We start from the raw sequence: 25,379 nt of genomic DNA, 5'->3' as shown, positions 1-25,379 counted from the left end.
GGCCGTCAATAACCTCTACCGGCGTTTTTTTAGCCGAGAGGAAGGTTAAGTGACCCACGCTGGCGCTGCGCACTGAGCTGCCGACTATTGCCTCTGGCCTCCTAGGCGGAGACCTGAACAACCCACCTCTTGCGAAGGAGTTGTCGCCTACACTACTACCACTAGTTGAAGAATTGTCTTGGTTTTCCATTTTGATCCCACGAGTTGCTCGGGAAAAGAGGTCCACCACGCCAGAGCCCAGCATGACGCGGTAAGGGACAATTACTGTGGGGGGTGTCCAGGTACCCCACAGGCTCCGTTAAAGGCCTAGCTTATTATTTCACCCCCCTGGCCATGCATCCCCTCGGCACGGGTCGCTTGACGCCTTGGGATTAGGGGTTAGGGACGATGGTCCCGGTCTAACTCGCAGTGGCCATGGGGAGGGGTCGTCAAGCCCTTGGACAAAGTCCCTGCTGCCCCCGTGTGTGTGTGTGTGTGTGTGTGTGTGTGTGTGTGTGTGTGTGTGTGTGTGTGTGTGTGTGTGTGTGTGTGTGTGTGTGTGTGTGTGTGTGTGTGTGTGTGTGTGTGTAAATGAAAATAAACACATTTGTGTTTGTGCTAATTCGTGAATCGGACCAAATCTAAGAAATGGGTTGGATTCCCAGGGTAGGATAATGTTGACATAATTCTCGCTTTAATAGAAGCCGACGAGTCATCTGTACTTCCACGAGAAATCACTGGGATGTTGAATATATGAGGTAGGAAGTGTGGCAGGGTTCGATTTGGTAAACGGTATGCCGTGTATAGCGTGTAGTCAGAACAAAATTTCTGTGACCGGCTGGTCGTTTTGCTTACTGAAGAAAACATGTCTGGACGCGATATCCGATCGTTCTACGTCCAACACAAAACACAAACAAACTTGCACTCTTTGCAGAAAATTATGGCTTTATCAACATTAAGTCAGAAGGTTTAACAGAAATTTATCCGGAAAATAATTCTTCTAACTCAAATTCTTTCAGGAGTTTCTCATGGAATTCCTTCAAAAATTCCTCCGTAAATTCCTTCAAGAACTTGCTTCAAGAAGTCCTCCAAGCAATCTTCTAGAAATAAAATGAATTTAGGAGTTTCCACAACAATACTTTCAAAAATTGCTTCTGAAATTCCTTCAAAAATGTCTCCGCAACTTTCGATAAAAATACTCCCTAAATTCTAACAGGAACTGTTACGGAAACTGCTCAAAAAAATCCTCCATAAGTTCCACCAGAAATTTCAATAATGCATGTAAGTCTCCCGGTAAACACTTCACAAAATTCCTAAATGAGCCCCCCAGAAATTCTAAATTTTACTACGGAAATTCCTTAAGTTTTTACTCAAGGAATTTTATTTTTCTCTTACTTCATTAAAGTGATTTTTATAATAATTTAAACTTTACCACTCCAGGAATTCTAGAAGTTTCTCCAGGAATTGCTGCTGGAATTCCACTGGAAATTTCTCCGAAAATTCCTGTATGAATTCCTCCAAGAATTCTTATCGGGAATACCTACAAGAAATCCTCCATGAATTCTACCGGGAATTTCTTCCGGAATTGTTCCAGGATTTTTTCCAGAAATTACTTCAGGACATCCTCCAGGAATTCCTACAAGAATTTCTCCAAGAACTCTTCCGAAAATTCCTCTGGAAATACGTTAAAAATTTGTCCAGGAATTCCTCCAAGAATTTCTCCGCCATGTCTTGAAAAGTAGCTTTAGAAATTCCTCCGGGAGATCCTCCAGAAATTCCTCTGGCAATGAATATCTCAGGAAACCCCTTGAAGAATTCCTTCGGAAATCCCTATCGACGAATTTCAGGCCAACCTTCTATGGGGCTGGCAGCACCATCTCAGAATCGAATGAAACTTGGAGGGCATAAAGGTATGATATTTCTAAGCCACTCTGGATACTAGTTTTTCAAAAATTGTCAAGAGTAACATTTGATGAGGGCCTATTTTTTATTCATTGATTTTTAAAAAATCGATGTTACTAAAATATGACAAGACCTACAAAAAGGTGTTTCATGGCGGACTGTCGAAATTCCCTGAAGTTGTTAAGAAAAATATCCAAAAATAAAAAACCCGATTTCTACACTGGAAAAAAAATAGTTTTAAAAATTAAAATCGATACTACAAAAAAACCTCATCTCAGAAATCGATGAAATTTTTCTGCAGATAGGTATTTCTATTATTTCCTTAGCCGTGCGGTAAGACGCGCGACTACAAAGCAAGACCATGCTTGGTTCGATTCCCGGTGCCGGTCTAGGCAATTTTCGGATTGGAAATTGTCTCGACTTCCCAGGGCATAAAAGTATCATCGTGCTAGCCTCATGATATACGAATGCATAAATGGTAATCTGGCTTAGAAACCTCGCAGTTAATAACTGTGGAAGTGCATAATGAACACTAAGCTGCGAGGAGGCTCTGTCCCAGTGTGGGGATGTAATGCCAATAAGAAGAAGAAGAACAAGGTATTTCTATTATCTAACTTTTCTGGGAATAATGTTCCTGTGACATATTTAAGGAAAAAAAGTTTTTATAACAAAAACTTTTATCATGCTCATATTGAGTGAAAATTTATCTGCGTGTTTTATGCCTACAGCGCCAAATATAGGTTCAGCAGCCTATCATCAACCAAAGTTTTATTTGATTCTGAGATTGTGCTGCCAACCGCTGGTCGAGTTGGCGCGAAATTCGTCTATCGGGAATTCCTCCGGAAATTCCTTCAGAAATTCCTTCGGGAATTCCTCCAGGAAGGAGGAGGAGTTCCTGAAAACTTTTGGGGAAGTTTTCCGGAAGAATTCCTGGAGGCAATCCTAGAGAAACTTCCGGAATAATTCCTGGAGAAATTTTCGAAGAAATTCCTGGGGGAATTCCCGGAGGAAATGCAGGAGAAATTTCCGGAAGAATTTTCGAATAAATTCCTGGAGGAAATCCAGAAGAAATTTCCGGAAGTATTCTCGAAGAAATTTCCTGAGGAATTTCTGGAGGAATTCCTGGAGAAATTTGTGGAAGAAATCGTGGAAGAATTCCTGGATAAATGCCCTGAGGAATGCTCAGAGGAATTCCTGAAGTCATTTTCGGTGGAAATCGTAGAGAAGTTTTCGGAGGAAATCGTGGAGGAATTTCCGGAGAAATTCGTAGAGAAATTCTCGAAGGGTTTTCGGAAGATTTTTTGGAGGAACTCTCCAGGAGGAATTCCCGGAGGTTCTTCTTCATTGGCATTACATCCCCCACTGGGACATTGCCGCCTCGCTGCCTAGTGTTCATTAAGCACTTCCACAGTTATCAACTGCGAGGTTTCTAAGCCATGTTACCATTTCTGCATTCGTATATCATGATGCTAACACGATGATACTTTTATGCCCAGGGAAGTCGAGACAATTTCCAATCCGAAAATTGTCTAGACCGGCACCGGGAATCGAACCCAGCCACCCTCAGCATGGTATTCCTTTGTAGCCGCGCATCTTACCGCACAGCTAAGGAGGGCCCCGGAGGTATTCTTAAGGAAATTTCCAGAGCAATCTCTGGAGAAATTCTTGGAGAAATTTCAGGAAATTCATGGAGCAATTTCCGGGTGGATTTCCTGAAGGGTTTGCGGAAGCAGTGTTGTGCTGAATCATTCTCAGACGATAATGATTGCAGTTTTCACGTGAAAAAATTTCAGGTGAAAACAGTAGGCGAGTTGTCGCTGGCTATAACTTCTCAAATGATGTTATCAACCGATAATAAGTAAATACAGAATTATCATTCGAATATAAACCTTACTTATACTAGCGAAGAATACTCCATTCGCGACTCCACTAATACTCCATTCGCGAAAAAAAACTTGAAATTGTTTTTAGAGGAATTGTCGGAGAGATTGCAGGAAAAATTGCCCTAGGCATTCGTGGAAGACTCGGAGGCTCGCTGAAAACATTCTCGGAGGAATTCCTGGACGGATTGCCGAAGGACTTGCTGGATAATGTGGGAATTCTTTCATGTAAAATTTCTGAAGGCAGTTCTCCGGGATTCCCTTCAGGATTAGATCCCGGAATTTCTCCAGTAATTCCTTTGGGATAGATACGGAGGAATCCATTATCGAACTAAACAGGAACGTAACAAATCTATTTGCTCTCATCAACCATGGCCGATGGCATTGGTGTCAACTCGGGCACTGCAGACACCGCTACTATCTGCGATTTAAATTGGAGTCCTCCTATATTCTGCATTCTAACGTGCTGATAGGTATTCAATATCAAGCTAAGCAAAATACCAAAATCCATTTGCCACAATTGGCTCTGTAGAAAAACGAGTGATCAATGCAAAACATAATTTTGCGGATTTCTTTTTTTGCAGATTGCTTAAGAAATGAAAAAACAAACTGTCAAATTTATGTAAGAAGCTTTCGTTGCTCACGCATACAACAACAAACAACAAGTATGACAACCCCAGTGCTGCCCTGGGCAGATCCGATGTAAACGATTGCATTGCCGGCCCGGCGCAATAAGAATAGCGCTTAAATCTGCATTGATCAAATGGTTCACGAAAATTTAAAATCCATCGAGAAACGGCTGAGATATTAACGATCAAAGTCTTTGTTATCGCATTGAATCGATTATTTAGATTGCAGTATGATTTTACCAACAATATTTTGTAGAAATATTCACTCCTAATGCAACCCAATTGAGAAGATACATAGAACAATTATCGCTTACCATGTTCAAATCGATGAATCCATCGCTGCTCCGTGTGTTACTGTTCCATTGTCCTTCATAATCCTATGTGTCACTGTTCGAACGCACTTCTATTGGCTTCTTTGTAGATGGCTTACGGGGCTTTTATGACAAAAACAGAAGCCCTTCCATTTCCACAATCGCATAGCATGTCATCAATTAACACTATTTCTTTTCTGCCATCAACTGTACAGCCGTCTTATCCTGAACACTCACAAATCACTCTTGTTAAAAATTTCCTACCGTCGACACATTAATTACTTTCCATCATCATTCATTGTAGCTAGATATACAATCTTGCCGCCATAACTTTTCCTGTTACGATAGCCAATTCTATATAAAGAGCCAGCGAGCTATACCTATAGCCCTGCTATATTTATACGTAGATTATTGCCCGGACGCCACTTCCGATTGAACAACAACCAACGAAATCGTAAATAACACCACCGTTACCGTCATTCCTCATCCTTTAATTTTTAAACTCTACATCATCATCCCCGTCTATCACCGTCCGAGCAGGCATGCATCACCTCCACGGAGAGCGGGATCAAATATCGTCCACTGAATGTCGGTTCGAATGGCGCCCCTTCTTCACTGAAGCACCTCGTTTCCACTTTATCTGTTTTTCCAAGAGGGTAACAACACTTCTCTTCAATGTTTTATCCCAATACTTTACTCCCACACTTGAACCAATTGGTCCCACCGGTGTACCTACTGTAGTGAAACCAGCGGGTGATCTCTGTTCGATTGAGCACTGTGCTACCACCTCCTATCATTCTAGTGGCTGTATAATAGTGGGAGAATTGAATTAGTGAATGACCATGTCCGGTCGGTGCCCACTGCGTCCGTGGTCGACATCACCATCACGTCGTCAATCTACCAACCAACTGACCGCCCGAACGTAGGCAGCATGTAAGTCGAAGGACACTCGGTGAGCATTCAAGGTATGTGGAGAGCGAAACCGAAACTGAGCGGAGTGATTAGTGCTGCTCTCTATCGTGGACCGTGGTGGTAAGAAATATGAGTTCCGTGATTTGTAGTGTGCTGAGTTCCAAATAGGATGCGTTTGCATATAGAGTACGTAATATTATAAGAACGCATTCCTATACACCTGTGAAAACAATTTTCATTTTTCAGAGTGAAGCTAAAAATTTCCAGGATTTTCAACTGCTCCGGTAACAGAGTATATTGTTAATTAGTACTATGAATAGATCATGTTGAAATGCTATAAATAATTCACGTAAAAACGTCAATTGCCGGGAATCTTTTTTTAGATTGAAATAGATTGAAATAGAAATGTTTTCCTCATGCATTTTAGTTGAAAAAAATTAGCGTTGTAGTTATGAGTAACAAACTATTTCAATCATACTTTCAGCGTACGGAATCGATCATTAGAGGCAATTACCTGCACTAATAAAGTAATCAACAACGTAAGTGTTAATAATTATGATTGAAATGCTGGACATGCCTCATAATGACACTTCTATCATGCGTAAATACGTATGGCAGGCAAAATGGCCTATAAATGTCCTGTTCATTCCATTCGGTCCATGGCTGCCTGTCGCTCACCACACATTCCACGTAGCGTTCGTAAATAGTCTTCCTGATAGCCGATCGCTCTTGCTCACTGCATCCCACACATTTTCGTACCCGATAAATCACAGACGACAAAATATTGTAATTTCAAATTCATGATTAGTCTTCTCTAGGTTACACTTTCATTCACTTCACCCAATTTCCCAATTCCGAGGAATTTCGATGAATTCATCGAGGAAGCTCCAAAAAGTTTCCCGGGGAAATTTCCAATAATTTCACGAGGAGAATTTCGCAATGTATTTCCAAAGAACTATGTTTGGAATGACTTAAGCATCTGCTCTATATGTTTGAATGTTTAAGCGTAAAAGCTTGCTAGCCTTCCCGGTAATTTTGGTTCCCTCTGTGCAGAATCTTCTCAAAACGATTGACGAGGTAGAAGCAGTAAGCAGATAAGATAAGCAGTTTGATTCTTCATAAAAGTTGTAGCAAAAGTTCTCCTAAAAAACTTTGTCGAAGACACCAAGTTCGTAATTCCATTACTTTTGGAGATTTTTTTTACGTTTTATGCAGACAACCCCTTAGAAAGGTTTTTTCATCATATATTTTTCATTTTATTTTCTACATTTTTTGCATGTTCTAAAAGGTTTTAGATAATATTAAAATACGTCGTTTGATGGCTATTGTGACTTGTAGGATAAAATAGTTATATCAGTTTTATTGGATTTTTTAGTTTTTTATATTTGATATAATTGCTATTACAATTGCACAACAAAGTACAAGTAATGATCTTTAAATAAATATCTGAACTGTAGAGTTGTGAACGATTGTTAAGAATGTTTAATCAAAAACCATTTCCTACTATGCAAGGTAGAAATCAATCACCCATCACAAGGAGTTGATGAACCAATGCACCATGCGTCTCCATATGCTTGTATGCTTTGCTTATATACATCGAACCTCATCGAACATGTTCAAAACTTGTTGGCATAAAAATCAATAAATCTCCAAAAGTAATGAAATTACGAACTTGGTGTCTTCGACAACGTTTTTCAGGAGAGCTTTTGCTACAACTCTTGCGAAGACGTATAACTTCCATGTTGTAAAGTGGAAAAAATAAATTTTTCATCTCACTTTTAGGAGGATTGATCATAAGGCTGAATACCTCCAAAGAAGCGCGTCGACTTACTGATAAAATGTCTCGAAGACGCCACATAATGAAGATACTATTAAATAAACGCGCTAAAACACGATTTTGTTCCATTGTGTACTGTCACATTTCAAAGACTAAGAATAGTTTGAGCACTGAAAAGGAAAAATCCAATCATAGCTATTGCGAGTTGTTAGATAAATATAATTATATCACTGTTGTCCTTGACAGCAGCAACTCTTTTAAAGTATGTTTATTAGCTTAATTTTGGTGTTTTTCTAATTCACCACCCACTTACAGAGTTATATTGCCATAGAATCCATCATCGCGAACCTGAGATCTCCAAAGAAGTATTCCCGTTCCTGTTAGCAATGGCTTGAAGCGATGTAAAATGGAACCGGAGCGAATAAATGCAAAGTAGCACATGACATTTGGTGAATTTGCCTCCATGTTGAAAGGAATTGCTAATGGATCTTTAAGATTTAGATCGTAACGCTGGGTAGGTCACTTTTACGTAGTGAGTTACGGAGTAAGATTTACTAAGCCGAGCTGGCAGTCTCTGGGGTATAACAAAATTAACTTTATTATACAAAAATAACAAAAAATAAAAATAAAATAATAAAAAGAAAGGCCGGAGTGGCTTGTGCTGTACATAAAGGTCTTCTCCATTCAGCTCGGTCCATGGCTGCACGTCGCCAATCACGCAGTCTGCGGAGAGTCCGCAAATCGTCCTCCACCTGATCGATTCACCTTGCCCGTTGTGCACCTCGCCTTTTTGTTCCAGTCGGATCGTTGTCGAGAACCATTTTCACCTGATTACTGTCCGACATTCTGGCTACGTGCCCGGCTCATCGCAGTTTTCCGATTTTCGCGGTGTGAACGATGGATGATTCTCCCAACAGCTGATGCAACTCGTGGTTCATTCGCCTCCTCCACGTAAAGTTCGCCATCTGGATCCCATCGTAGATGGTACGCAGCACTTTTCTTTCGAGAACTGCCAGTGAGCGTTGGTCCTCTACGAACATCGTCTAGGTCTCGTGTCCGTAGAGGACTACCGGTCTAATAAGGGTTTTGTAGATAGTCAGTTTGGTACGGCGGCAAACTCTTTTCGATTGGAGAGTTCTGCGGAGTCCAAAGTACGTATGATTTCCTTCCATGATGCGTCTCCGAATTTCTCTGCTGGTATCGTTATCGGAGGTCACCAGCGAGCCCAAGTACACGAAATCTTCAGCCACTTCGATTTCGTCACCACTAGAGTTTCCATCCCAGGACATCCCGGGACAAAAAATCCCGGGATTTAGGAGAATTCTGGATTTCTCGATTCCTGGGATATTATTTTTAAAGTCCAGAAAATCCCGGGATACCCGAGACAAAAAATACTGTTTCATTTCCGGTTCGCAAACAGTGTAATTTTTCTTCTAACAAAAGTTATTTATTTTGAACGCGAAACCCAACTTAGGTGATAAACCCATATCATATTTTTATACCTCCCATCAGGCATGATTTTTTTCCAAGTTTGTTTATTTGTTAGGCTCAGGCATGTATATGGAGCCAAGGTTCTTTGTGATGCACAATCGATATCATCTTATTATTAAATTAGTAAGAGAGGAACAGACATGAAAATATCGGAGATAGTTAATAGAACATCTTAACAAAAAATATTAGATTCCCCTATACCACTCAATGGAGGGCTACTGATTGATACTTTTTCCACCAGCTTTCTATTAATTAAATGACAAGTATCTACAGTACAAGATCAGCTACATCTATTTGGCGCCTGCTTCCTACCCATCTCCCGTCTACAACGAGGTTGTGTACACTAGCTGATATTTGCCTTGCTAATCTCCTCGCACCACCTAACATTGAGGTAGACTTCCTGAGCTTCTTGCCTCCGAAACAGTTCTTGATCCAATTCATGTCTTTCCAATCGACGTTCGTACAACAAACTTTCCAGCACATGCACGAGTACAAATGGTTCGACCCCGATGCTCTACCTAGTTTTTTTGGTTCTTGCTGCGGGCCAGCTCTTGGCCAAAGCTTCGCTTGAACTCCTACTGACCAACTAGCAAGCTACCAAAAGTTCGAACCTCCCACTAAACTCTGTACGGGGCTACCCATGACTTTCGCAGCCAATGCATGATCCCACGATGTCACGAGACTTATGCGCCCGATTCATGGATCCCGGACTGCGATTACGTTTCTGTAATCCATCGACACTATGTTTAAGATCCGAAATCTTCCTGGACCTTAATCTGTTCCAGGGTTGTTAATCGATAAATTATCGTCGTTAATTTAACGCTGACTTCGATAACGATAACGGTTGTACGATGATGTTTCGTTGACGATAAAGTGAGTGTTGATTTAACGTTATCGTTATCGAGTACTCGTTGATTTATCGATAATTATCGAGTTAACTTAACGTATACTACCATTAAAAGTACAAATATTCTCAAGTTGGTTATACAAAACCTATTTCAAGCATTGCATCACCTTCAAATATTCAGAATCACGTTTGAATCGTGGATTTCATTTCAAATCGTGGACAATCATTAAATTTCTTACAGAGTCTTAGTTTTCCATAGTAAATAATCGGAGAATGTTTTAATGTCTTAACTGTTTAATTTAGTATGATTAACAAAACTTCTATTTTGAAGATGAAAAACACCCAGTTAAACGATTGTTTGATGACCAACAGTGAGGACAAAATTCCTCAGCCTAACCGAATAGTACTGAATAGGGGACGAGGTTAGTTCACCAATTCATTAAGAGTATTTTTACTCGGTGCAGGTACTCTATGCCTAGAATGCAGTAATGCTGCCATCAAATATTGTTTTAGAGTTTGGATCCCAACATGTTGCCGAGGGATTCCGACTCCAGCTGCTAATGCTTACTTATCCGTTAAGAAGGATTCACAAAGAAAAAGTCACCATGCGTCGGCGGTAGAAGCGTACATATATTGATGTACATCTGTCTGGGTAGTTCTTATCAGAACACCTATGCGCCATTGTGAAATATCACTAAACAACTGGTCGGGGTTCAACCAAACCGCATTTGTGATATTTTATTCCTACAAGGACAACGGAATAGTTTCAAATCAATTTAAGTATACATTGGCACGGCAAATGCTGGGTAAAGCGTACCATTGGTACTTCGCGTACCTGAAGGAATAAAATAGACCCCATCTCGCGGTCCTTAGCCTCTTACCCAGCAACTCCTATCCCTACCTCCCCGCGGTGCTGGCCGGGATACGAGCAACCTTAGGGAAGATCGGGTAACCAACCCCGGTGGGAACTATGGTCGTATGCTGACAGGGAAGGGGGGGTTTGCTCCTCTTCGGAGGTGCAAATCTTATTGAGCGTCTGTTCTCCAGGTCAGTATCGGCTCACAACAGCGTCTGTTCTCCATGTTAGGGGCGGCTGATCATCGTCCGAGTGCCAGCGAGGGACTCTAAGTGAAACTGTGCACCATGGTCCACCGGAAATAAGGAGGAATGGTCCTCCGGAAATATAGGGGGTTTGGTGTCAGGCCCTGCAAGCCAGCCTTTAAAAAATCATAAGCAACGAACAATCAACAAGAGAGTACGGACCGGAACCATCGGCGAAGACCACTGCGACGAAAAGGGACTAGCGATTGGAAACTCGGTTCGTGGAACTGCAAATCTCTCAACTTCATCGCACACGCATACTCGCCGATGTGCTCAAGGACCGTGGATTCGGCATCGTAGCGCTGCAGGAGGTTTGTTGGAAGGGATCAATGGTGCGAACGTTTAGAGGTAATCATACCATCTAACAGAGCTGCGGCAACACACATGAGCTGGGAACAGCTTTCATAGTGATGGGCGATATGCAAAGGCGCGTGATCGGGTGGTGGCCGATCAATGAAAGAATGTGCAGGTTGAGGATCAAAGGCCGGTTCTTCAACTTCAGCATAATCAACGTCCACAGCCCACACTCCGGAAGCACTGATGATGATAAGGACGCATTCTACGCGCAGCTGGAACGTGAGTACGACAGCTGCCCAAGCCACGACGCCAAAATCATCATAGGAGACTTGAACGCTCAGGTTGCCCAAGAGGAGGAGTTTAGACCGACTATTGGAAAGTTCAGCGCTCACCGGCTGACGAACGAAAACGGCCTACGACTAATTGATTTCGCCGCCTCCAAGAATTTGGCCATTCGTAGCACCTACTTCCAACACAGCCTCCCGTATCGGTACACCTGGAGATCACCACTGCAGACAGAATCACAAATCGACCACGTTCTGATTGATGGACGGCACTTCTCCGACATTATCGACGTCAGGACATATCGTGGCGCTAACATCGACTCCGACCACTATCTGGTGATGGTTAAACTGCGCCCAAAACTATCCGTCATTAACAATGTTCGGTACCGACGACCGCCGCGGTACGACCTAGAGCGACTGAAGCAACCTGATGTCGCCACTGCATACGCGCAGCATCTCGAAGCAGCGTTGCCGGAAGAGGGTGAGCTCGATGGGGCCCCTCTTGAGGACTGCTGGAGTACAGTTAAAGCAGCCATTAACGACGCAGCGGAGAACAACGTCGGGTATATGGGTCGAAGTCGACGGAACGATTGGTTCGACGAAGAGTGCAGACAGATTCTGGAGGAGAAGGACGCAGCGCGGGCGGTCGCGCTGCAGCAAGGTACCCGGCAGAACGTGGAACGTTATAGACGGAAGCGGAGACAGCAGACCCGCCTTTTTCAGGAGAAGAAACGCCGCCTGGAGTGCGAAGAGATGGATCAGCTGTGCTGTTCTCAAGATACACGCAAGTTCTATCAGAAGCTCAACGCATCCCGCAAAGGCTTCGTGCCGCGAGCCGAAATGTGCCGGGATAAGGATGGGAGCATCTTGACGGACGAACGTGTGGTGATCGAAAGGTGGAAGCAGCACTACGAGGAACATCTGAATGGCGCTGAGAGTACAGGCAGTGAAAGTCAAGGCAGCGGAGGAGATGACTACGTCAGTTCAGCGGACGATGGAAGCCAACCAGCCCCCACCTTGAGAGAAGTTAAGGATGCCATTCAACAGCTAAAGACCAATAAAGCAGCTGGTAAGGATGGTATCGGAGCTGAGCTCATCAAGATGGGCCCGGAAAAGCTGGCCACTTGCCTGCACAAACTGATAGTCAGAATCTGGGAAACCGAACAGCTACCGGAGGAGTGGAAGGAAGGGGTTATATGCCCCATCTACAAGAAAGGCGACGAACTGGAGTGTGAGAACTTTCGAGCGATCACCATCCTTAATGCCGCCTACAAAGTGATATCCCAGATCATCTTCCGTCGTCTGTCACCATTAGTGAACGAGTTCGTGGGAAGTTATCAATCCGGCTTCGTTGACGGCCGCTCGACAACGGACCAGATCTTTACTGTACGGCAAATTCTTCAAAAATGCCGTGAATACCAGGTCCCAACGCACCATCTGTTCGTTGATTTCAAGGGGGCATACGACAGTATAGACCGCGTAGAGCTATGGAAAATTATGGACGAGAACAGCTTCCCTGGGAAGCTTACCAGACTGATCAAAGCAACGGTGGATGGTGTGCAAAACTGTGTGAAGATTTCGGGCGAACACTCCAGTTCGTTCGAATCGCGCCGGGGACTAAGACAAGGTGATGGACTTTCGTGCCTGTTGTTCAACATTGCGCTAGAAGGTGTCATGCGGAGAGCCCGGTGTAACAGCCGGGTACGATTTTCAACAGATCCAGTCAATTTATTTGCTTCACGGATGACATGGACATTGTCGGCCGAACATTTGCAAAGGTGGCAGAACTGTACACCCGCCTGAAACGTGAAGCAACAAAAGTTGGACTGGTGGTGAATGCGTCAAAGACAAAGTACATGCTTGTGGGCGGAACCGAGCGCGACAGGGCCCGCCTGGGAAGCAGTGTTACGATAGACGGGGATACCTTCGAGGTGGTCGAGGAATTCGTCTACCTCGGATCCTTGCTAACGGCTGACAACAACGTTAGTCGTGAAATACGAAGGCGCATCATCTGTGGAAGTCGGGCCTACTACGGGCTCCAGAAGAAACTGCGGTTGAAAAATATTCGCCACCGCACCAAATGTGTCATGTACAAGACGCTAATAAGACCGGTTGTCCTCTACGGACATGAAACGTGGACAATGCTCGAGGAGGACTTGCAAGCACTCGGAGTATTCGAGAGACGGGTGCTTAGGACCATCTTTGGCGGTGTGCAAGAAGACGGTGTGTGGCGGCGAAGAATGAACCATGAGCTCGCCCAACTCTACGGCGAACCCAGTATCCAGAAGGTAGCTAAAGCCGGAAGGGTACGATGGGCAGGACATGTTGCAAGAATGCCGGACAGCAACCCTGCAAAGATGGTGTTCGCTTCCGATCCGGCAGGTACGAGACGGCGTGGAGCGCAGCGAGCGAGATGGGCAGACCAGGTGCAGAACGACTTGGCGAGCGTGGGGCGTATCCGAGGATGGAGAGATGCAGCCTCGAACCGTGCATTGTGGCGTCAAATTGTTGATTCAGTGTTATCTGTTTAGATGTTAACTAAATAAATGAATGAAATGAATGAATACATTTGCAGTAGGATATCCTCAATTATAGGGTTAAGGGATATCCGATACGATTTGCGATCAATTAAATCTGCTAAACGAAAGTTTGAGCAGAAAAATCGGTAATTTTTCGTTGGCGCTTGGTGTGATTTGGCTGAAGCCCGACCAACTAACAAAACACCTCACTTCTCTTGATTCCGTAGAGCAGCGGTTCTCAACCTGGGGTACATGTACCCCTGGGGGTACTTTCGCTGGCCCAGGGGGTACCTCGGACAAAAATGCGTAATGGCGGATGTATTACAAATGAGAAGGATAGAAGAAGAGGGGTGTAAGTGTCATTTTGATCAACATTGAGTTGACTACAGCCAATATGATGTTTATAAAAAATGTGAAAATTGTAATTTGTAATTTTTTGAACTTCCATACAATTGCACTTACACCTTGTGTTTTTGCACTTACGCCCCTTTGCGTTTGACTCCCTCAATTAAAAAAAATATTTATAAAGTTTTGATTTATTTTTTATTCTAATACTTTATAATACTAATACTATTAAAAATCTAATTGAGGCAAAATTTTGAATAATATTCTTCTGAACAAAAATCTTGAATCTGAAGTTCGGCAGCCTCTACTTGAAAGACACGAAGGCCTTTTCACGTAAAGCTCAGTAGCTTCGTTGCAAGAAGCTTGGAAGCCTCCTTTCAAGAGGCTTGTAAGCATCCTTTCAAGAGGCACGAAAGCCTAATTTCGAAGAGCTTGGAAGCCTCCTTTAAATGAACCGGTGCCAGCGAAAGTGGTACATGTTACATTGAGTAAATTTTACAGAAGACGCATTTTTCCGAAAACTTCGAAAATAAAAATCAAATTAGAAATATTCTGCATCTCAACTGTACCAACGTGTTATGACTGATGTGCCTAAAGGTAGTAATGAGAAATATGCGAAGTTTCTTGACAAATTTCAAGTTTGTTGGAACAAAATGCACATGTACCACTATTAAAGTCATGTCCATTTAGAATCCGGAATCATTTATTGTATTGCAGCGGCACGGAAAGTGACCGCTGCAAGAATTCTTTTACAGCGGTTTGTCTACCTAGGCACCCACTTGCTATGGTATAAATTTCACGAAGTTTCGTGCAGCGTGTCAAAAATTATTCCAGATGGAAGCCGCAAGGAGAGAAAAAAGTCTGCACACCCACGTTGATAATCCTGCTCTTCGACGATGGAACCTACGTCAAAATGGATTTCGGACAGCTTCCTAGCCAAACATTCTACATGGTGACGGCACGAGGAGTAGTTCCTGCGAAGTTTAAGTTTGATTTTTGAACAAACTTGCAAAAAAACGGATGATTTTGGCAAGGGATATGCAGCTGTGGGGCAAAGACCTAAGTGTTTGTGACCAATAAGACGATGGACTCGAAGCTGTACAAGGAGGAATGTCTCAAAAACCGCGGTCGACCTTCCATAAAGCCTATAAAGATCCCGTGAAGTTTTGGCCAGATTTGGCGAGTTGCCAAATCGAGTTGGCGCTATAATAACGAAGATTTCATCGATAAAAACATAAATCCACGCAACTGCCCACAGCTCCGGCCCATCGAGACATTTTGGGCAGTAATGAAGCGGAAGCTTAAGAAAAGTGGAAAAAGTGGAAAAATAGCTCGGGACGCGACTCAGATGACCAAAATGTGGAACAAATGTGTCAAAGAAGTTGACTCCGGAGGTGTGCAACTTTTGATGAGAGGAATGAAGAAGAAGGTGCGAATTTTCACTAGAAACAAGAAGAAATTATTTGTATCAATAATTTTTCCTTAAAGTACAGTAAATTACCCTTTTTTTGATGTATAAACCTTACTTGTACGTCAATCCGTTACCGAGATACAGATAATTCTATAATTCCGGATTCTAAATGGACATAGCTTTAATGGCAGCAAAATGCAACAGAAACCGAAAATTGTTGCCAGTAAAAGTGGTACATGTACTTTTTTTAAATTATTTTAAACGTCAGTAAACCATCTTGAAATTCAAAATAGGGTTAAATTGTGTTGCGGAAACAGCTATGTTGTACAATTTTTTTTCAATAAGCTGTTTTTAGTGGGTATAACTGCACATGTACCACTTTTCCTGGCAACGAAATTGCCATTGTGATATATACCAGAAATTAAACAATGCATATCTCCAGATTTAGTTGTCAAAAATCACTTTTTCGTTATTCCCTTACTAAACCTTTGCTCCCAGAAGCAGTTGGTGTAAAAAACACAAAATCGACAGAAATGGTTTATGTACCACTTTCGCTGGCACCGGTTCAAATAGGCTCGGAAGCATCCTTTCGATAGGCTCGGAAGCCTCCTTTCAAGAGGTTCGGAAGCATCCTTTCAAGAGGCTCGGAAGCCTCCTTTCAAGAGGCTCGGAAGCCTCCTTTCAAGAGGCTCGGAAGCCTCCTTTCAAGAGAGGCTCAGAGCCTCCTTTCAAGAGGCTCGGAAGCCTCCTTTCAAGAGGCCTCAAGCCTCCCTTTCAAGAGGCTCAGGAAGCCTCCTTTCAAGAGGCCTCCAGCCTCCTTTCAAGAGGCCTGAAGCCTCCCTTCAAGAGGCTCAGAAGCCTCCTTTCAAGAGGCTCAGCCTCCTTTCAAGAGGCTCAGAGCCTCCTTTCAAGAGGCCTCAAGCCTCCTTTCAAGAGGCTCAGAGCCTCCTTTCAAGAGGCTCAGGCCTCCTTTCAAGAGGCCTCAGGCCTCCTTTCAAGAGGCTCAGAGCCTCCTTCAAGAGGCCCGGAAGCCTCCTTTCAAGAGGCTCAGAAGCCTCCTTTCAAGAGGCCTGGAAGCCTCCTTTCAAGAGGCTCAAGCCTCCTTTCAAGAGGCCTCAAGCCTCCTTTCAAGAGGCCTCAAGCCTCCTTTCAAGAGGCTGGAAGCCTCCTTCAAGAGGCTCAGGCCTCCTTTCAAGAGGCCCGGAAGCCTCCTTTCAAGAGGCTCAGCCTCCTTTCAAGAGGCCTCAAGCCTCCTTTCAAGAGGCTCAGAAGCCTCCTTTCAAGAGGCTCAGAAGCCTCCTTTCAAGAGGCCTGGAAGCCTCCTTTCAAGAGGCTCAGAAGCCTCCTTTCAAGAGGCTCAGGCCTCCTTTCAAGAGGCTCAGAAGCCTCCTTCAAGAGGCTCACAGCCTCCTTTCAAGAGGCTCAGAAGCCTCCTTTCAAGAGGCTCAGAAGCCTCCTTTCAAGAGGCTCAGGCCTCCTTTCAAGAGGCCTGGAAGCCTCCTTCAAGAGGCTCAGGCCTCCTTTCAAGAGGCTCAGAAGCCTCCTTTCAAGAGGCTCAGAAGCCTCCTTTCAAGAGGCTCAGAAGCCTCCTTTCAAGAGGCCTCAGCCTCCTTTCAAGAGGCTCAGGAAGCCTCCTTTCAAGAGGCCTGGAAGCCTCCTTTCAAGAGGCTCAGAGCCTCCTTTCAAGAGGCTCAGAGCCTCCTTCAAGAGGCTCAGAAGCCTCCTTTCAAGAGGCTCAGAGCCTCCTTTCAAGAGGCTCCAGCCTCCTTTCAAGAGGCTCAGGCCTCCTTTCAAGAGGCCTGGAAGCCTCCTTCAAGAGGCTCAGGAAGCCTCCTTCAAGAGGCTCAGAAGCCTCCTTTCAAGAGGCTCAGAAGCCTCCTTTCAAGAGGCTCAGAAGCCTCCTTCAAGAGGCCTCAGCCTCCTTTCAAGAGGCTCAAGAGCCTCCTTCAAGAGGCTCAAGCCTCCTTTCAAGAGGCTCAGAAGCCTCCTTTCAAGAGGCTCAGCCTCCTTTCAAGAGGCCTCAGAAGCCTCCTTTCAAGAGGCCTCAGGCCTCCTTTCAAGAGGCCCGGAAGCCCTTCAAGAGGCTCAAGCCTCCTTCAAGAGGCTCAGAAGCCTCCTTTCAAGAGGCCTGGAAGCCTCCTTTCAAGAGGCTCAGGCCTCCTTTCAAGAGGCTCAGGAAGCCTCCTTTCAAGAGGCTCAGGCCTCCTTTCAAGAGGCTCAGAAGCCTCCTTTCAAGAGGCTCAGAAGCCTCCTTTCAAGAGGCTCAGGCCTCCTTTCAAGAGCTCAGAAGCCTCCCTTTCAAGAGGCTCAGGCCTCCTTTCAAGAGGCCCAGCCTCCTTTCAAGAGGCTCAGGCCTCCTTCAAGAGGCTCAGGCCTCCTTTCAAGAGGCTCAAGCCTCCTTTCAAGAGGCTCAGAAGCCTCCTTCAAGAGGCTCAGAAGCCTCCTTTCAAGAGGCTCAGGCCTCCTTCAAGAGGCTCAGAAGCCTCCTTTCAAGAGGCTCAGAAGCCTCCTTTCAAGAGGCTCGGAAGCCTCCTTTCAAGAGGCTCAAGCCTCCTTTCAAGAGGCCTGGAAGCCTCCTTCAAGAGGCCTGGAAGCCTCCTTCAAGAGGCCTCAAGCCTCCTTTCAAGAGGCCTGGAAGCCTCCTTCAAGAGGCCTCAAGCCTCCTTTCAAGAGGCTCGGAAGCCTCCTTTCAAGAGGCCTGGAAGCCTCCTTCAAGAGGCTCAGAAGCCTCCTTTCAAGAGGCTCAGAGCCTCCTTTCAAGAGGCCTGGAAGCCTCCTTTCAAGAGGCTCAGAAGCCTCCTTCAAGAGGCTCAGGAAGCCTCCTTTCAAGAGGCCTCCAGCCTCCTTTCAAGAGGCCTCAGAGCCTCCTTCAAGAGGCTCAGGCCTCCTTTCAAGAGGCTCAGAGCCTCCTTTCAAGAGGCTTAGAAGCCTCCTTTCAAGAGGCGCAGAAGCCTCCTTTCAAGAGGCATGGAGCCTCCTTTCAAGAGGCACAGGCCTCCTTTCAAGAGGCTCAGAAGCCTCCTTTCAAGAGGCTCAGAAGCCTCCTTTCAAGAGGCTCAGAAGCCTCCTTTCAAGAGGCCTGGAAGCCTCCTTCAAGAGGCTCAGGCCTCCTTTCAAGAGGCCTCAAGCCTCCTTTCAAGAGGCCTCAAGCCTCCTTTCAAAAGGCTCGGAAGGCCTCTTTCAAGAGGCTCGGAAGCCTCCTTTCAAGAGGCTCGGAAGCCTCCTTTCAAGAGGCTCGGAAGCCTCCTTTCAAGAGGCTCGGAAGCCTCCTTTCAAGAGGCTCGGAGCCTCCTTTCAAGAGGCTCGGAAGCCTCCTTTCAAGAGGCTCGGAAGCCTTCTTTCAAGAAGCACGGAAGCCTCCTTTCAAGAGGCGCGAAAGCCTCCTTTCAAGAGTCTTGGAAGCTGTTAGATTCGTCCTTGTCAGAGGGCAAAGAGCAAGGATCGGACCGGCTAACAAACATAAAAACGCCTCAATTCATGAAAAGCTGTGTGCAAACATTTTATTTTCCTCGTTTGATCTACTCCTTTAACAGGGTTGTTTACTTTTTCCCCATCTCTTAACTTCTACCCTTCATGCCTGCTAACCGTCTACGCTTCCTTCCTTCTTTTTTTTCTTTCACACCATTCCCCCCTTTTTTCCCATCACGGGGCTACTCACGAGCACCGCTCTCTTCAAACCAAATCTTCCCTTTTACACGGCCAAGCGCTGCTTCGCGAACCCGCGGATCACTACCACCGGTTCTTGCTTCCGGAAGTACTGGTTGGGGAGGGGGAGGCGGCCTGCCGACTAGTCCACACCTTAGATCGCTCCTACGACCGTGCCTTGGAGCACTTTCGACCGCACGTTGACTCAAACGAAGCCAAAACCAGAAACAAGAGCCCTGTCGAACGACTTACGTCAGCATTTGTACAATAGGAAACTTTCTGTGTCTACTTACTCCTAGTGGAGGCTCTCTTGGTCGGAATTTCGACTCCGTTCGATTCTTCCGGTGAAATTTGGACACCTTGGAGCGTGAACAGCGCCCTCAGACTCAAGCCTTTTCTTTCCGGATTATCCGCTTCGCTGCCTGCGTTTCCTGCCTGTTTTCGAAGATCATAACTGATTAGATCAACGCATTTATGTTTTAGCGCTAAACTAACCTTGATTCGCTCACTTGGCTATGCGAAGCCTTGCTTCTTACGTTCGGTGCTGTTGCCCCACCCGAGTTCGCTGCTTTTGCCTTTTTTGGCGCTACTTTTGCCTGCTTAGCTTATCCGATTGCACCGATCCGGACGGTTAACCCTTTGCCTAGAAGATGGAAGCTGATGGGAGGATGTTCCTTGTTGAACGAATGAATAACTAACCTCAATTTATGTTGTTCCTCCATGCGCTTTCTTGCGGCAGCAAAGAGCTAACGCCTTTTCTACCGATCGTAGGGGGTCTTATTTCGAGGACAATCGATTTTAACGTTTATATAACGCACCGCTTCGTCTTTGCGAACACGTTGGCCTTCACTATGTTTTCGCACTGGCCACTAGCAACGGCAAGATAATCCAGGCCTTCACGGGGTGCTCCTTCGGTGCGGCGAGCGTGGCAGACGAACTCACTCTGTCTTCTTTGCTATTTTGTTGCAGCTGGCGGTCCAAGTGGGTGGCAAACGGAAACGACGTTTTTTCGCTGTGTTGGTTGTGACCGCCAAGATAATTCTGTTCTCCTGTTTTGTTTTCAAACCCAGTGACCCTTGCAGCACAATATTATGTAGTAAGTGTTCACTTTTACTTTAGGGTTTGTTTTTGTTTTAGTTTTAGTTTGCACACATAAAAAAAATCAATCAATAAACTTCAAAATACGAACGTAACAAAGCCTTCTTTCAAGAGACTCGGAAGCCTCTTTTCAAGAGGCTTAGAAGCCTCGTTTTAAAAAGCTCCGAATCCTCCTTTAAAAAGGGCTCGAAAGCCTCCTTTCAAGATCGGAATTATTTCAATAGTCTTGGAAGCGTGTTTTTAAGAGGCTCGGAAGCTTTCTTCAAGAGTCTCGGAAGCCTCCTTCCAAATGGCTCGGAATCCTCCTTTCAAGAAGTTCAGGAACCTCCTTTCAAGAGGCTCGGAAACCTCCTTTCAAGGGGCTTGGATGCCTCCTTTCAAGAGGGTCAGAATTATTTCAATATGCTTGGAAGCCTGCTTTTTAGAAATATGGAAGCTTCCTTTCAAAAGGCTCGGAAGCCAAGAGGTTTGGAATCCTCCTGTCAAGAGGCTCGGGAACCTCCTTTCAAGATATAATAAAATAGGGGGTACCTTAATAAAAGCATAAGTTCGAAGGGGTGCCTCTCAAGAAAAAGGTTCAGAACCGCTGCCGTAGAGTGTCAGGCATTAATTCTAGAGTGTATCTCTTCGATCAAAATCAACTCTGGTCAACAGGCTGCAATCAATTTGTCCAATTCTCAGCTTCTGTCAAAACTGTATACTAACTTTAATCGCGTAATCTATTAACCCCATTATCGTTAAATTATCGAGTTAACTTACGTTAAATTATCGAACTCCGATAATAATTGAATTGATTCATCTTTATCGCAGCAAGCGATAACGATAAATTAACATCAAGATTAGGAAGCGATCTGTTCAAGTTTAGGATGAGCTGCAGCTCTTGGCAAAAGTATCAATTAGTAGCCTGGCATGGGTAGGAGGATACTCTAGTATTGTATTTTCTTTGTGACGGGGTTCCCATATCTCCAATAGGTTATGGGCCCAGTACGATTCTACTGCGCATCTTCCATCTTTCGTCACTAGGGTGTTGGATGCAATCCCAGCAACTGTCTAAACCCAATGCATATTCAAAACGATGCAAACCGTCAAGCTGACATTAACCGCCAGCGAACCCTTCTTCTCGGACTTGGCGATCATATATTCCAAAAGGGTACTCTACCTTCCGAGAAAACGTGAATATTATTTGCTTCTTGAAGTCGTTTTTTTTTTTTCGAAAGAATCGATTCAAATTAGATTTACATTTTGTTCCAATTTGAACTCTGTATTATCTGGCCTTTCTAAAATAAGAACTTTACCCCTGAACATTGAATAAAATCATTTTTAAATTCAAAACCCAACTTAATTCATCGAGTAGTGTTACTTCCTTTCTCGTATTTAGTCAAGACATCAACCTTATATGGCGCTTATATAGTTCGGTTCGATGTACCATTTTCTTTATAACTTTCAAACGCAACGGTCGATCTTTATCAAATTCAATAGTGATCAACTAGGCTTTGCCCTCTGTCGAATGAAACTTGTTGCGAGAAAATCGGTCAAAGATTACTATATGAAAAGTTGTCTAATGTTTTTTTTAGCTTTTGTGCACACACATACGCACACACATACACACACACATACACACGGACAGACAGACATGTGCTCAGATCGTTGAACTGAGTCGATTGGTATATAACACTCTGGGTCTCTGGGCCTTCTATAAAAAAGTTCGTTTCATGGAGTGAAATGATAGCCTTTTGGTACAACTTTGTTGTACGAGAAAGGCAAAAATGTGTGTGGTGTAGACCGTCGAGAGTTTTGAGCGCATACATACTGCAACGAGGTAGTGGTCGGATTCAATATTCGCACTGCGGTAAGTGCGGACGTTCGTGATGTCGGAGAAGAATTTGCCGTCGATTAGAACGTGGTTGATTTGGTTTTCCGTTACTTGGTTAGGTGATTTTCATGTAGCCTTGTGGATATTCTTGCGAGGGAAGAAAGTGCTTCGGACTACCATTCCGCGGGAGGCTGCAAAGTTTATGCATCGTTGGCCGTTGTCATTCGATACGGTATGCTGACTATCCGGTCCGATGACCGGTCTATACATTTCCTCCCATCCTACCTGAGCGTTCATGTCACCGATGACGATTTTGACGTCCCGCAGTGGGCATCCATCGTAAGGTACACAATTGGAAATCTTCTCATAAACGAGTATGAGGAAATCCATAGAAATTCAGAGACGCATCGGGGCAGGATATAGTACTTACTTGGGACTTGGCAAAACAGTTCGATGGAATGGAATTCACCATCATCACCCTGAGATGAATGCACTATCTTGGTGTTAAGTATCACAAATAAACAAAAAAAAAACATCATCGTATCAACCATCGTACAATCAACCGACTGCATTGGGCCGGGCACGTTGCCATATTGCCGAGCAAGAACCCGTTGAAGATGGTTCTCGATAGCGATTGGACAGGTACAAGAAGGCAGGGTGCTTGGCGAGCATATCTTCGAGCAGGTAGAAGATGATTTGCGGATCTCCCGGAGGCGTCGTAGTTGACGACGTGTATCTATGAATCGAGTGGAATGAAGACAACTTTTATGTCCTTCATCATAAGCTAGTTATATTTATTAGCTGTTGCATGAGCAAAAATTTCCATGAAAATCATCATAACTGTGTCTGCTATGAAAAATTAAGATACAACATACGACGCTCCTCCACGCACCGCCCATTCCAAAAATGAGAAAGCAGACGCGAAATTGTTTTCTTCCTAAAGAATTCTAGCTATCAGGCCTTTATCTCTGTATCATGACAACAGCGTGTTCCCTATCTGCACATTCAAATATAGATACATTTAATTTCGATAATGAACAACCAATCTGTTTCCAAAATCCAAGCTATCTTCAATCAGCTTTCCACAGATTATCACGAACAAGTCCTTGTTTACAATTCTTCCTAAAGGTTCACTGTTTATGATCTGGTTTCTCACTCAATGAAACGATTCAAAAGAAGTCGCAAGCTTCCGCCTTTGAATGAAAATTGTTCGTACATAAGAAGCTTCGGCAACTGACAAACGCACTTTCATAATACATACACAGACGCTTTTCTCGGTAAATAACGGCAACCCACCGCACCGTCGGCATTCATCGAAGAGAATGAGAAACTCCCACACGCTCACTGCGAAGGAAGTCATACGAAGGCAATTGCACACTCTGTTCACCGATCCACTCTTCTTTCCGAATTCACTCGATTGAAATTGATTATCTGAAAATTGAATCACTTCTGGGCGAATACCATCGACAACAGCAATTATTATCATTACCGATGGCTTCGATAATCGTCACTGATTAGGAATCCATATGATGGTTCGCTTTCTTTGATCCGCTCAACCGCTGGGTTCAATCAAGCCAGTCTGATTTCGAACTACGAAGACAAATTTGCATAAGCTGTATTTAATCTTCATCGCCTACCATTGAACTACTCGTTAGTTGCGTGGTTATTCACTCATTTATTATTGCTATCACGAATCAACTAATTTCACACCAAATTTCACCTAGAAATCCCAGTTTTTCACTTCATCCAACGCAAAGAAAAACGCGCCCATCCCGCGGCTCGGTCGATCCGGGTTTGCCCTTGCTGCGATGATTGGCTTTTACTTCCGCTGACGCGACACGACTCGGGTCAAGTTCTCTGCTCGGACTGAGGAAAATTCTGTCAACGGGCATGACTTTTATGTAACCGGATTTTCCTCCTTGTTGGGAGCGAAAGTGCGAGGCTCGTGAGGAGAGCCTTCTGACAGGAACTCACTTTACTATACCATTACCAACGCAACACGCTGTTTCGCATGTAAGGTACACATTGGGGACGCGGTCACTGCAACTGCAGGCTGGATTCCGCCTCGTAGGCAGCATGTAAACAAAAGCGGGCGCATGGTCGTTTGATGGAATCGTTACTCATAAACAAAAACCAAGCTAGTGATACCACGTACCACCCACTCGTATGTCAGCCATTGAAGTTCTAAATCGCATCTTCCATATATAAAAGATCAAAAAAAAAATCTAATGAATTGCAACACTATCGTATCTTTGTGAAATTTTGCTGAGTTGTTCATCATTCGATTGATTATTGTGAAGCTATTTAGTTTGATCAAAACATTGTTTAGTTTTGTGCAATAAGGTCATGTAAATTCTTAGTGAAACTGTTTTGCGGGATCTTTCAATATGGGACGCACATGACTTGGTATTTTTTTTTCACTCATGGGGATACAAAATCGCAATTTTTATTATGATTTATGGAAGTACATTCGAAATGAACACCATTCAATATGATAACTCAAAAGTGATGAAAAGTCAAATAGGACTGTTATGTGAAGAGTGGGGGCAGTAAAAGGTCATAAGAAATTCTCAACCTTTTCAATATGGATCTATTCCGGCATTCTGCTTCACCATTATTGGCTTGAGGCCAGGTATCGAAACAAGCTGTTTTGCATCAAAACTAGTCTACGTCACGGCATACAAAAAACAAGGCAGGCTCATCACGTATGTAAACATTCAGTTTGAATGTAAACATGTGACGTCACTGCTATCTTCGCACAAGCTGTACCGAGACGATGCTCTACGTTCGCAGCATGCTTACTTTTGTACTCCAACATGTGGCGATAAAATATGCGTCACATTCGAAGCGTCATTTTTCTAATGAGCCTACCTTGTTTTCTGTATACCGTGGTCTACGTTAAGGTGACTCGGGGAGGCACTAAACACTGTGTTATTTTTCCTATCTTTCATCTCTTTCTAGCATTATCGCCTTGAAACTTTGGAGCGGCGTATTTCGGTTTTCAGTTGTTTGATGTAACTGTAAATATATCAGCATGTAGCTTGCGAGTAAGCACGCGCCGGTGATACTTTTTCAAAATAATATTTGTTGTAGAAAAAAAGTTAGGCATTCAATGATGAAAATAATGACGATTTGATG

At 44.1% G+C, this 25,379-nt stretch overlaps 1 protein-coding gene and 1 long non-coding RNA gene across 21 annotated transcripts in view; both read right to left on the bottom strand.

Moving 5' to 3' along the window:
- The window catches only part of LOC134224744 (solute carrier family 35 member F3), a 266,961-nt gene extending 242,613 nt beyond the window's left edge, over positions 1-24,348 (bottom strand). For 3 of the 20 annotated variants that reach the window (XR_009983078.1, XM_062704397.1, XM_062704412.1), the window contains exons 1-2: positions 23,879-24,345; positions 4,705-5,037 (exon numbers count right to left, since the gene is read on the bottom strand). The gene's annotated coding sequence lies outside the window, so the exon portion shown is untranslated. The other 17 variants (XR_009983066.1, XM_062704285.1, XM_062704370.1 and 14 more) reach the window with 14 other exon arrangements.
- LOC134208315 (uncharacterized) lies at positions 19,166-20,496 on the bottom strand. Its single transcript, XR_009978613.1, has 4 exons — positions 20,030-20,496; positions 19,826-19,973; positions 19,624-19,765; positions 19,166-19,566 (listed from the first exon to the last, which is right to left on the bottom strand). It is a non-coding gene; the product is annotated as an uncharacterized LOC134208315 (long non-coding RNA).
- Positions 24,349-25,379: the final 1,031 nt, after the last annotated feature.

This window comes from Armigeres subalbatus, chromosome 1 (genome assembly GCF_024139115.2).
Source record: "Armigeres subalbatus isolate Guangzhou_Male chromosome 1, GZ_Asu_2, whole genome shotgun sequence".
In the NCBI taxonomy this organism is placed as follows: domain Eukaryota; kingdom Metazoa; phylum Arthropoda; class Insecta; order Diptera; family Culicidae; genus Armigeres; species Armigeres subalbatus.
The sequence above is the reverse complement of the archived record's forward strand: the minus strand, read 5'-3'. Positions and strand labels throughout refer to the sequence as shown.